Source organism: Podarcis liolepis, assembly GCF_965112155.1.
Source record: "Podarcis liolepis genome assembly, chromosome: 14".
Taxonomy (NCBI): Eukaryota; Metazoa; Chordata; class Lepidosauria; order Squamata; family Lacertidae; genus Podarcis; species Podarcis liolepis.
In genome coordinates this window covers 24,910,787-24,923,692 of record NC_139569.1, presented here as the reverse complement: position 1 = coordinate 24,923,692, position 12,906 = coordinate 24,910,787, and the positions used below count along the sequence as shown (strand labels likewise).

The window sequence follows — 12,906 nt, the reverse complement described above, 5'->3', positions numbered from 1 at the left end:
AGATTTGGAACGTGGGTGGCGCTGTGGGTTAAACCACAGAGCCTAGGACTTGCCGATCAGAAGGTCAGCAGTTCAAATCCCCATGACGGGGTGAGCTCCCATTGCTCGGTCCCTGCTCCTGCCAACCTAGTAGTACCGCTCCGGCGGGAAGGTAAACGGCGTTTTCGTGCGCTGCTCTGGTTCGCCAGAAGCGGCTTAGTCATGCTGGCCACATGACCTGGCAGCTGTACGCTGGCTCCCTCGGCCAATAAAGTGAGATGAGCGCCGCAACCCCAGAGTCGGCCACGACTGGACCTCATGGTCAGGGGTCCCTTTACCTTTTACCTGGAGATGCTATGGGGGTTCTATCTGGGACCTTCCGCATGGAATGCAGATGATCGACCACTGTGCTGCAGCTTTGAGCTTGGAAGATTTCCAAATTAACAATCAAATTCTACCCCTGCGCTCTGTCACCAAGACCAGAGAAAACTAAGTGCCTAAACATAATGAGGAGAATGCTACCTGCAGGGGGGGATCTGTTCAGTTTTTATTGCAGGTATTTCCATCCATGGGTGCAGCCAGGATTTTTGTTGGAGAGAGAGGCCTTTTGTGGGGGGGGGGGGCAGAACCTCAGTTTGTTATGTATTTTATTGATTTGTATTGATTTAGGGGGGCAGCTGCCCCTCCCTGCCCCCCTGGCTACGCCCATGCTTCCATCATCCAAACAAAAAGATGCACTGTGAGTTGCTTCTGCCAAATACCCAGCAGGTACTTCAAATAAATCTTTGGGGTTTTCCTTCTTATTTCCACTGTGGGTTTGGTAACAAACAGATCAATTGCTCTCTCTCTCTCTCTCTCTCTGTGTGTGTGTGTGTGTGTGTGTCTTGTGCTGATTAAGCAGCCACATAAAAACTCAGGCCACTTATATTTTCCAGATTCAAGCTCCCTGCCCCAGCAAAAATATTTTTTTAAATCCCACACCCATTGCCTAAAGAACACTTCAGTGGGTAGGATGATTAGCAAAAGGGCATTAGGAACATAAGAAGCACCTGCTGGACAGGCCAATGGCTCGTCTAGTCCAGCATCCTGTTCTCACAGTGGCCACCAAAACGCCCCTGGGAAACCACCACTACCTCCTGTAGGACGGAATACCACAATTTAACATTAAGGCAACAGCAGTTCTGAAGCTGCCAAAGCAATGTCTTTGTGGGGAACCAAGTGTGAAACTCACATCTAAGGAGGGTCCTTGCCAAATGACAGCCACCCTCCCATTTGAGCTGAGCCCCAGAATGCACACACCTGCCTTCCAACTCACAAAATGGCTTAATGATTTGCTGCAGATCGTGCCAGGAAGCCCAAACACTGGACAGTGGAGAGTGGAAATACTTCTGTATCCACGGAAAGCACCCTTATTTTAGACCACGGGTGGCAAAGCTTTTTCAGGCTGAGGCTCACATTGGCCCATGGGTCAACACTGAAGGCCCCATGTGCTAAACTGGAAATACTGAAGGTTTTTTTTTATGATACATTGGGGGGGGTAGATGCTTCGGGGGGGTATCACAGAAACCTTTTGGCATCATATCAGGGGACCTGCAGGAGTTCTCCATAAAAGTACTTTTTAAAATGATGGTGATTTAAAAATGGGAGCAGTCTGGAAACAAGAGGAGATGCCGATGAAAGAAGAATGGCAAACAAAATTAATGGACTATGCAGAATTGGATAAAATGACAGGAAGGATTCGAAACCTGCGGGACCAGAGATTTACAGAAGATTGGAAGAAATATACAAATTATTTGAAGAGCAACTGTAACCAACAAATTACGCTAGTAGGACTACAAGGAGAAATGTACGAAGCATTGCAAATTAGAAACAGAACGGTGATATTAGTTATGAATTAAATGTAATTGAAGAAGTGGGAAATGTGTATTTTGAGATTAGATTGGAAAATTTTCAGATGAGATTGATGGAAGTCAAAAAAATTGTATAAGATGTCAAAATATGTTTAATTACTGTTGAAAATGATATGTTGAAAATTAATAAAAATTTATAAACAATAAAAATGGGAGCAGTCAGTAATTTCAAAAACATTTTAAAAAAATTTAAAGTTGAGGGTTGCGGGGGAGAGAAAAACTTCATAGCTTCAAAGCAGGGGACCCATAGGAGCAGTCAAAACTTGCTTTAAAATATGATTCAAATTACAAATAGGGGGTGTTGATGGGAGACCACTAAAGCCCCTTGGTGGCTGTAGGCAGCCTGTAGCCTATGAGTTAGCCAGAGCAGTCAGGGATTCTTCATATGTAATTCCTGAATTGCAGGGACCAATTCTATGATCCTAGATGTGGGAGATGAAGCAGTGTCTACAGAAGCCTCCTCCAACCTGGTGATCCCTCCATATGCCTTGGATTACAGCTCCCCTCAGCACCAGCCAATGCAGCTCAGCTCCCATCTGCCTCGACCTACGGAGGGCTGAGAACATGGCCAATTCATGCTCAGTGATTTTCTGAGGACTCCTGGAAAGGATGGAGCCGATATCGGAGCTGCAGCGGAGAATATGTGGGCATGAAACCCAAGGCTGTATTTACTGCATGCATATGAATTTGCCAGGCATGAAAAAGAGCAGGAGGCTGTGAATTATTTACACCTGTCACAGCTAATTAAGACTTATGGGGTGGGAAATAACACCATTGTGGTATATGCTGAGCAACAGATGGATCTCCACACAGTCCTTTGGGTGGAAGCTGGTACGTGTGTGGAAGGGGGTGCTCTCTACTCAACAACACTGTCTCCAGTCACCCTCTCCCCTCCCCAAGGAAGATGTCTGGGATGCCTCCTGGCAGCACAGGGAGCACAGCTACATGACTGGAAGCGGAAGGAGGAGCAGGAGACAGGCGCAGAGGTGAAACCAAGAGGGACACATCTGTGGTTGGGCTCATGTGCTGCTCACAGGAGACACTGTGGAAGGGGAAGTAGTATCACTTGCTCATCCGGGGCCAGGGAAAGAGAAGGACAAAGTCAGATAGCTTGAACGTAAGAACATAAGAGCATCAAAAGAGCCTTCTGGATCAGGCCAAGGGCCCATCTAGTCCAGTTGCTACATAGACATTTATCTGTAAGCCACCTTGAGTCATGTCAGGGGGAAAGTTGGATAACAACATCAACAAGTAGCCATCAATAGCCTCTCTTTGAAAGCTGGAGTTGGAGCCCATCATTGCCTCCACTGGGAGCCTATTCCATCGTCTCCCTTTCCCTCCTGTGGTTTCCAGTGACTGGTATTCAGAAGCGCTGCTGCATATGACTATAGATACAAAGCATAATCACTGTGGCTAGTAGCCATTGATAGCCGCCTCCTCCATTAACTTGTCCAGTCCTCTTTTAAAGCCATCCAGGTGGGAGGCCATCACTGCCTCCTGCATGTCAAGGAGGATTTTATTTCCTCTGTCCTGAATCTCCCAACATCCAGCCTCATTGGGTGGTTCTAGAATCATGGGCAGGAGAAGAGAACATCTCTCCATCCATTTCTCTACACCCTGCATGATTTTGTAGACTCTGCAATCATGTGCCCCTTTCCTCAGATTTCCCCTCCCCCCCCCCACTATAAAAAGCCCCAACTTTTCTCATAGGGGATCTGTTCCAATCTTCGATGATTTCAGTCGAACTCTGTAGCTCCTTGGAGCAGGAATGACATGTTCTGAGCAGCAGAGCCACACGCTCAATAAAAAGAGACCCTTCCACTAATCTACTCCGAAGTATGTCCCACCGAGTTCAATGGAGTCACACAGGAAAAGCTTCTGCCTCCTCCACTTCTGTGTTTCAGGCTGCTGTGAAAGGAGAACAGCAGGACCCACAAGAAAAGTTGCCAAAGGCAGCTAATGGGATTTAGCATTTTCCTCGACAAATACGCAGGCACAGCAATTTATTTTCTGCCACATAATTGTTTTTAAGTGCTTTCCGTAAAAAGCACTTGCAGGTGCAAAAGCAGCACCTAAATCCCCAAATAAATCAAATATCCAAAATCTCAGAGTGTCAACCAAATCCTTGATTTCAAAATGCCAGGATCAAGGAAGCAAAAAAAAGGGGGGGCTGCAGGAAGGTAGTGGAGGCCAGGATCTAGTCTACTGGCCAGATTTAGGACTCATCCAAACACTACTATTTGTCCAATGATTTCTCCCAGGTTTGTCCCGTGACTTCTAGACATGGATCTGAGATGTTTTAGTTTTGTCCCACCACTTTCCCTAGGAAAACCTGCCGTTTACTGCTGAATGGAACAAACCTGATTGATATTCGTTCTGATTCAGCAGTAGAAAGCGCAACTAGAAATCGCAGAACAAACGGAAATGTGGAGGAGCCCTCAGTTCCTCACCCCTGACCTTGCAAACCAAACCTTTGGAAAGCTTGCCTAAATCTTCACATAAGTAGTTTGGGGAGTCTCTGTGGAAGCCAGTTTCGTTTGGAAGAAGCTGTGGGACAGTGGGGGCCAGGGGGAGGGAAGGAGGGAGGAAGAAGGGTGGCAGGAGATCAAATTGCACAGTGGGAGGAGAAGGAATCTCAGATAAAACCTCTCCAGATCAGGTCCCTTCTGCTAAGGGAGGAAATAAGCCAGCCTAGAGAATGTCTTATGCCCAGGTCTTCTGGTTCCACAATGGTACCATTCTCATTCTCTCTCTCTTTCTCTCTCTCAGAAGGGGGGCAGGCTCTGAAGAATGGAAGTGATTGATTTGCATACTGCTCTGCAAAGAGAATTTTTGGCTGGTTTTCCAGATCTAGGAATGTTTTGGCATGAGCCACTGTCCTAATGAAAAATGTGGGGTGGGGGGCATCTGCCCCCTCCAATCAAGCAAATCAATAAAAATAATTAAATAACCGAGTTTCTGGTCCCTGTTATGAGGGGGGGGCTGCTCCTTTTCCCTTCTGGGGTACTCAAGAGCCCATATAGAGTACTTTTGTAGGTTCTCTATCCAATATGAAGCCTGCTCCCCCTAATGTAAATCCTGGCTATGCCCATGCCGCTCACACCAGCTAAAAGGCCACATAAGAACAGGGAAATGTTCTCATTTTCTCTCTCACACACAAACACACACACAAGATCTTAAAGGTTATTGGCTGTAAGGGCTTAGCTTTATCGTGTTCCAGAATTCCCCATTTCTCTTGGGAGATGTCAAGGGTTCCAAGCTGGCAAGCAAGGATCAGTTGATCATTAACAGGGCCTGCAAACCTCACTTATTAGGTTAGCTTTGGGCAGATGGATGTGGTGAAAGTGCCCCCTAATGAGATCCAGGGGCAGAGGGACACAGTCACTTTACCCACTGTAGCAGGTAGTCTAAAGGAGGACTATAATCCTAAATGGAAGAGGTGCAGCTTAGTGGTAGAGCACCTGCTTTGCATACAGAATGCCCCAGGTGCAATCTCCAGATAGGGCTAGGAGAGATTCCCTGTCTGAATTGAGAGCCATTGCTGCCGGTCAGTGTAGGCAATACTAAGCTGTGTAAATGGACCATGAGTCTGACTCCATTTAAGGCAGCTTCCTATGTCTAACTTAAAGGAAGGAGCACAGCTCAGGGGTAGAGCACCTGCTTTGTATGCAGAAGGTCCCAGGTTCAATCCCCACTGGCAGACACTCCCCACTGGTAGGCCTGGCAATGTCCCAGTCTGAAACCCTGGAGAGCTGCTGCCAGTCAGTGTAGACAGCACTGGACTAGATGGACTGTTGGTCTGACTCTGTATAAGGCAGCATCCCATGTTCTCCTCAGCCTATGTTTTGCTTAATCAGCTTTTTTGCTGGTTGAAGCTGTGGCAGCCCCGGCAGAGAGGAAGGCTGGAACAGTTCTTATTAGCAGCCATTATATATCAAGTCTAATAAAAATGCATGACCCATTTGGTGGTGGGAGAGAAAGAAAGAGAAGCATTTCCCCATCAGCCCTTGCAAACACTCCTTAAACATCAGCCTCCCTGAAGCATAAACAGCCATTTCCCAGCAGGATTCTTATGCAAAAGAAGAAAGGAGGGGGGAGCCAATAAGGACCCCCCCCCTGCGCCTGCTCACCCACCAATAAGCTCCTCTAAGCTGCGCTGAGACTGTGCAAGCCAGAGAGAGAAGTTACAGGCTCTGGGTAGCCAGGAAGGGGGGGGCGTTCACAAAAAGTGACAGCTTCATCTAGCAGCCCCTGATACACCATGGCAGAATGAGGAACATTTCTGAGCTCGGAAGCACCTGGAAACGAAGCCATCAAACTGAAATAGCTCAGGAGTCTGCAATACAAAAGACTTAAGTGCCGAAAGATAGTGCGATTGTTTTAAAGGGGGATCTATTATTTCATAGAATCATAGAATTGCAGAGTTGGAAGGCATCCCCAAAAGTCATCTAGCTCAACCCCAGCATTGCAGGAATCACACGGCCAAAGAATCCCTGGCAGGTGGCCATCCAACCTCTGCTTTGAAACCTCCAAGGAAGGAGTGTTCATCACTTTCCCAAGGGAATCCGTTCCACTGTCGGAAAGCTCTTACTGTCCGAAAGTTCTTCCTGGTGCTTAGTCATCTTTCCAAAGGAATAGAATGAAAAATGAAAGCAGATTTCAAAAGCAATACAGTAGTACCTCGGGTTGAGTACTTAATTCATTCTGGAGGACTGTTCTTAACCTGTAACTGTTCTTAACCTGAAGCACCACTTTAGCTAATGGGGCCTCCTGCTGCCGCCGCACTGCTGGAGCACAATTTCTGTTCTCATCCTGAAGCAAAGTTCTTAACCTGAAGCACTATTTCTGGGTTAGCAGAGTCTGTAACCTGAAGCGTATGTAAACCGAGGCACCACTGTAATGAAATCTCTAAAGCAAATTTAAGAACAGATGTGTGCCTGGACAGAGCTGTCAACAGGGAAGGGGGAGAGTTCACGAGGAGGAGAAGGCTATTGATGGTCACGATGGCTCTGCCTCCACAGCTGGAGACAGCAATGCTTCTGAATACCCAGTTGCTGGAAATCACAGGACGGGAGCAACTCTTGGGCTTGGGTCCTGCTTCTGGGTTTCCCATAGGGGCATCCGGTTGGCCTCTGTGAGAAGCGGGTGCTGGACTAGATGGGCCATTGGCCTGATCCAGGAGGCTGTTCTTGGGTTCAACCTCCCCGCTTCCACTCCATGCTTCACTTTAAATTGTGCACATGCATTCCCAGAGATAACGTGACAGGAATATGACAGGGCCTGCATTTTAACACATGGCTTGAGACACTGTGTTGTTCATTTTGCCCCTAAGAAAATAAGACGTGCCCTGAAACTGGACTACAGTGGTACCTCAGGTTACATATGTTTCAGGTTACATACACTTCAGGTTACAGACTCCGCTAACCCAGAAATAGTGCTTCAGGTTAAGAATTTTGCTTCATGATGAGAACAGAAATCACGCAGCGGTGGCGCGGCAGCAGCGGGAGGCCCCATTAGCTAAAGTGGTGTTTCAGGTTAAGAACAGTTTCAGGTTAAGAACGGACCTCCAGAACGAATTAAATACTTAACCTGAGGTACCACTGTACATGGGTCGTCTTTGGGTCTGATCCAGGAGCCAGGTGCTTCTGGTGCTCTTCCCCACAACTCAATCCTCTGGTTTACTGCAGGCAGACCCAGCCAAAGGCTTCCATGAAAGGAGAGGGAGGACACTTCTGTGAAGCAGGAAAGGCAGCTCCTTGGAAAGTTTTGAATAAAGAAACCTGCGCAGAAGTTCTCACTTTTAAATAGTCAATAAACTTGACCCCCCCACCCACCCACCAAGTTCCTTAAAAATAGCACTCTGGCTGCCTTCCGCTATTCCAAATCTGAGCTCCCCATTAGCACTGCAAGCTGAGTTCCTGCCACTGAGGCCTCCTGCTCTTTTCATGCAAATAAGGCGTTGTTGTTTGGGGTGGGGGCAAGAGAGATGGCCGTTTCTTTCTTTGCATAATTGCAGCAAGCAGCAAACAGGAGTTCAGGGAAGCAGTGGTGCATGGGGGTGGGGAAAATTGGTGTGTCCCCCCGCTTCCCGCCAGTCGAGCATCCTTTGTTGTCCATTGAAAAAAAACGGCAAGGGAGGCGGGATGCCAGCAAGGCACATCTGTGGGGGAACCATCAATCATTGCTCCACCCACCCCACTTTCTGGTCTCATTAGACCCAGAGGGGCAGCCCTCAGCCAAGGAGAGGAGATGAGAACCATAAGTCATTGGGCAGCCCCTCCCAAAGCCTGGGCATTTCTGTAGCGTTCCCCCTAGCCCTTCAAGGAGACCCACGCCCAGCACCTTCACACTTGGCTCCTTGGTGCTTTTGTTTTATTTACATCCCTCCCACACACCCTCAACAGAAGCAACCTCCATCTTTTCTGGAAAACTATACATTTCCATAATGCACACCTTCTGTTGGGCTCATTTGTATGGGCACCACAGGGGACTCGGAAATTATACCTCCGTTGGAAGAACAGCCCTTTCAAAGGGGACAAAAGGACCCTTTTTTGGAGAAAAAAGTAAGTGGAGGGGGGTTGTTTAAAAAGGGAGCAAGTGACACATTCGGTCTTTTCACGGCCCGAGAACCAACCCAGCAGCAATGGCAGCAGGATTTGTGTAGGCTGGGAGACCCAGAAGCCCCCAGCGAGCAAAACAGTTTGGTAAGTTGGTGGGTGGAATTTCAGAGCAAGGAGCCACTTTAGCTGGGCAGTGGGAACTGGCAGGGAGGAGGAGGAAATATAGGGTTGGGGGGAGAATGGAGCTTCTTTTGCACAGAAATGGGGTGTATGGCATTAATGTGGTGTACATGCAGCCCAATGCAGAGGGATCTAATGTACCCCTTTCTCTATCAAGGCCACCTGAGACTGGCAGAGGGGCTCACTGTGCAGGAACCAGAGCAGGCGGCTCTCCCTTCCCTTGCAAGCACAAATAGTCCCAACATTAATAAGAAGGTAAAGAGAGCCTGATGGATCAGAGCAGTGGCCCAGGTGGTCCAGCATCTTGTTCTCATGGTGGCCAGTCAAGTGCCCCAAAGGGAAGCCCACAAACAAGACCTAACCCCAACAGCGCTCTCCCTTCCTACAGTTTGCAGCAACTGGATTCCAGAAGCATTCCCATTCATGGTTAGTAGCCATCGATAGCCTTGCCCTCCCTTAATTTGTCCAATCCTCTATTTAAAAACAGGCTTTTGCTATGCCGGCGTCAAACAGCAGACGCACCTCATTGCCTGGTTCTCCCCCTGTATTTGATGCCAATCAGAACAAAACTGTATATTGATTATAATGGATGTTTTAATTGTACTTTACATTTTACTGATTTTTCTTTCCCTATGTGGTAGGTAGGGCTGTGCACTAGATCGGGCCGAATCATGGATCCCAACCCAAATCTGATTTTGGGGGGTCAGCAGGGGATTTGACCAGATTTGGGCATCTTATGAACCTAGAGTGATCTGTCTGCATCCATCTTCACTCTGCCTGACTCCTCCCAGCAGTATGTCTAATTAAGGCTTTCCAATAGAGGGTGGAGCAAGGTTGGGGAGGGGCGTGGCTGGGGAGAGGGGGCGTGGCCTGGGAAGGGAGGGCTCAGGGCCACATAGAGAGTTCCAGAGAGATGTATTTGCTCCCCAAGCGTAAGGTTTCACACCTGGCTCTAGCCCCCAAACACCTTTGTTCTATTTCCTCACTATCCCCACCACACACACACACACACACACACACACACAGAGAGAGAGAGAGAGAGAGAGAGAGGCTCTCAAAAGGAAGTAGCTCTTCAATTCTATCAAAAGCTATTTTAATCTACAGCATTTCCGATTCCTTTGCTGCAGTGTCAACTCTCTTTTTCCCTTTGAGGGAGGAGAGGCTCAAAGTGTATGCAAAACAGTCCCCAGGGAGGTTCTGCTTTGTCAGACTTCAGTGTGTGTGTGTGTGTGTAGTGAGGAGCTCTGTGAGCCTCAGAAATGGCCACCTTCCTACCCCAGCAGAAAACTCTTCTAATTAAACTTTCCCATGCATTGAAGTTTATAACAGTGGTCACCTGTTGAAATGCAAGCCCAGAGCCAGTAAGGAATGGTCAACTGAGTCTTCCACCTTTTCAGGCACAGGGCAACATCTCCAGTTCAAACCCAACTTGTAACAACCACATTTTACTCAAGAACAGAGCACTTGTTTGCATGCAGAAGGTTCCAGGTTTGAAATGAGGGATGTCTAAATGCGTATTACTGGAGGCTTTAATGGGGGGAAAGTCCACCGGAGTATACTAAGTGGTCTCTGAATTCCTTGATGGTTGATAATTAACTATTGTTGTTTTCTGCTAGCTAACAGGTGAGTGTTTAACCTTAGATCAGGTGATGAAGGTATTTGTTTGCAAATCTCCATTCTGAATCTTTGTTCTCATGCTCTGTCGAAATAAGGATGAGTAAATGACTCTCCAGTGAGCGAATACAGCTGCAGGCAAAGCGGAGATTGTAAGGAGAGACAGACCTGTGATTTTAGGTCTGTTTGGAGTACAGTCATACCTTGGAAGCCGAATGCCTTGGCTCCCGAACAAATCAGCTTTCAAACGATCAAAACCCATAAGTGAGTGTTCCGGTTTTCAAATGATTTTTGGAAGCCGAAAGTCTGGTGCAGCTTCCACAGCTTCCGATTGGCTGCAGGACACTCCTGCAGCCAATCAGAAGCTGCGCTTTGGTTTTCAAACAGTTCCGGGAGTCGAACGCATTCTGTTTGAAAACTAAGATACCACTGTACTTCATATTTTATAGGAAACTGAGCCTGTGCTGGACCTCATCCAGAACCCCTGGCCTACCTGGCAGCAAGTCAGTATGTCAAGTCCCCGTCCAGGGTCAATCCACATGTCCAAAGTCCAGACCAAAGCTCCATCCCACAGAGATCCTGGAGCATCCAAATTGAGGTCCATCACCATGGGCAGTTGAGCAGACTCAACATCTCAGCTCTGCTGCCTTTTTTAAGTTTGCATGCTGAATGCAACAAGTGGGCTTGATCCCTAGCTTGCTCCGGTGTGTCCCACTCCCGGTTACATCCCTCGCCAGGATCCTTTTCCGACTCCCCATTGTCCTGCCAGTTCATGACAAACTTGCACATGATCATATGGATATTTTGAATGCATTGTTTACTGTTTTTGTTCTGTTTTGAAGAAAGTTCTGCAAGTAAAGCTGTAATTAAACTTATGGGCCTTGACAATGTTTTAAAGGAGTCAGTTTTTTATGCATCCAGTCTCTTCAAGCGGCACAATATTAATATCTGCAATAGACTCCAACACCCATCAGCCCCAAATGGCCATGCTAGCTGGGGCTGATGGGAAATGGAGTCCAAACATGGAGGACATCAGGTTGTTGGGAGGCTGGGTCTGACCCGCCTGGCAGTGGCTTTCCATGGCCTCTGCTTTCCTGACCTTCTCGCCTGCAGTCCTTGTAACTGAGAGCTTCAAGCATGTGTTTCATCACTCAGTTGTGTCTCCTTCCCTATGAAACCAGCACAAGCCCTCTCCACCCTGTAGGCTACAAACCTGATAAACGAACAGCTGGGAGACTGAGTATAACCAGCTGTTTGACCAGCCCAGAGCCTCCTAGTCAGCCTTCTCTCCAAACACTGCAGAATCCTCCCAGGCTCTCGCTCTCTCTCCGCCACCCTCTGCTACCCACCCACTGCCCTGGCACTTTCGCAATCCCACCTGGGGCTCACATCATCTTGCCACATCATCCTGCTCAATCTCCCATCTGTTAGATCTGCTCCACCAATCTTCACCGCTCTCTCTGAAACTGCATTAAACAGTTCCATTAGCATTGGGTGATAGTGTGCGTGAGAGAGAGGTTTTTTGGGGGGGTGGGGGGTGGGGAGAGAAGAGCCTGATACACTTTGTTCAATTTGCAAAATCATCTCCTGAAATATTACCTCCCCCGTCAGCTGCAGTTCTAAGTGACACTCTTTGACACTTGCACATTCTCATCTTTTGACAGAAGAGGGGGCTGCTGCTTTCCCTCACCCTCCCCCCTCCAAAAAAATCCAATTCCTGCTATTAGAAGTTCTTTTAGTCATAGCGCTCACTCCAGCTTCGACAATGGGGAGAACCTAATTTAGAAACACACAACATCGTTTAAGTCAGAGGAAAAAGAGAATTGGAGGGGAGAACTCTTGCCAGAACATCCTTGCAGTTCTCCTGCTCAGAAACAGAAGCTGCCTTGCTATGGAGGACAGCAAGGAGGACAGTTTGGAGGTGTTGTTTGAGTTGACAGAGTGCAAGAGGCAGACGGATAGATCTGGCCCATGTGGACTGATCCACCTGGACACATCTGCACAGGACTCATTTCAAAGGGAAGGACAGCAGCTCAGGGGCAAGAACACCCACGTTACCTGCAGAAGATTCGAGGTTCAATCTGCATAAGCATCTCAAAGTAGTTCTGGGAATGTCCCCTTCCTGAAACTTTGGAGAGCCAGAATAGGCCAAATAAAGTCCTTCACACCGCACATCATTAAACTATGGAACTCACTCCCACAGGAGGCAGTGACGGCCACCAACCTGGGTGGCTTTAAAATAGGATTGCCTGCAGAAGGTCCCAGATTCAACCCCCTCCTCCCCATGGGGTCTTTTGGTAGGGTGGGAATGTCCCAGGAAATGAATGAAATCCTGGAAAGATGCCAGTCAGCATAGACCATACTGAGCAAGATGAACCAATGGTCTGACTCAGCATAAGACCAAGTGGGGATATGAACCTAGGTTTGCCTCGATTCAAGCCCAGGATGCAAACCCCTACACCTCCCTGGCTCTCCTAGAAGTGCATGTAGGGTTGCTTTCTCATGGTGCCCTGACACCAGTTTGATCAAGGCAGTGCAGAGTTTGGCAGTCGGATGCACACAACATCCACACTCCCCTTGCAGCCCTCAGGGGGTCTCCACATTCACCCCATGCCCTCCAGGCAATGGATAATTCCTCCTTGCCATTCTTCTCATGCTCAAAT

General features: G+C 48.0%; 1 protein-coding gene and 1 long non-coding RNA gene across 3 annotated transcripts in view; one reads left to right on the top strand and one right to left on the bottom strand.

Annotated features, from left to right (window-relative positions):
• Positions 1-12,906, bottom strand: part of PRKCB (protein kinase C beta) — a 185,410-nt gene that overhangs the window by 136,446 nt on the left and 36,058 nt on the right. The gene's annotated exons all lie outside the window — the stretch shown is intronic.
• LOC310692780 lies at positions 8,516-10,863 on the top strand. The gene is made up of 3 exons (XR_014518896.1): positions 8,516-8,593; positions 10,342-10,507; positions 10,693-10,863. It is a non-coding gene; the product is annotated as an uncharacterized lncRNA (long non-coding RNA).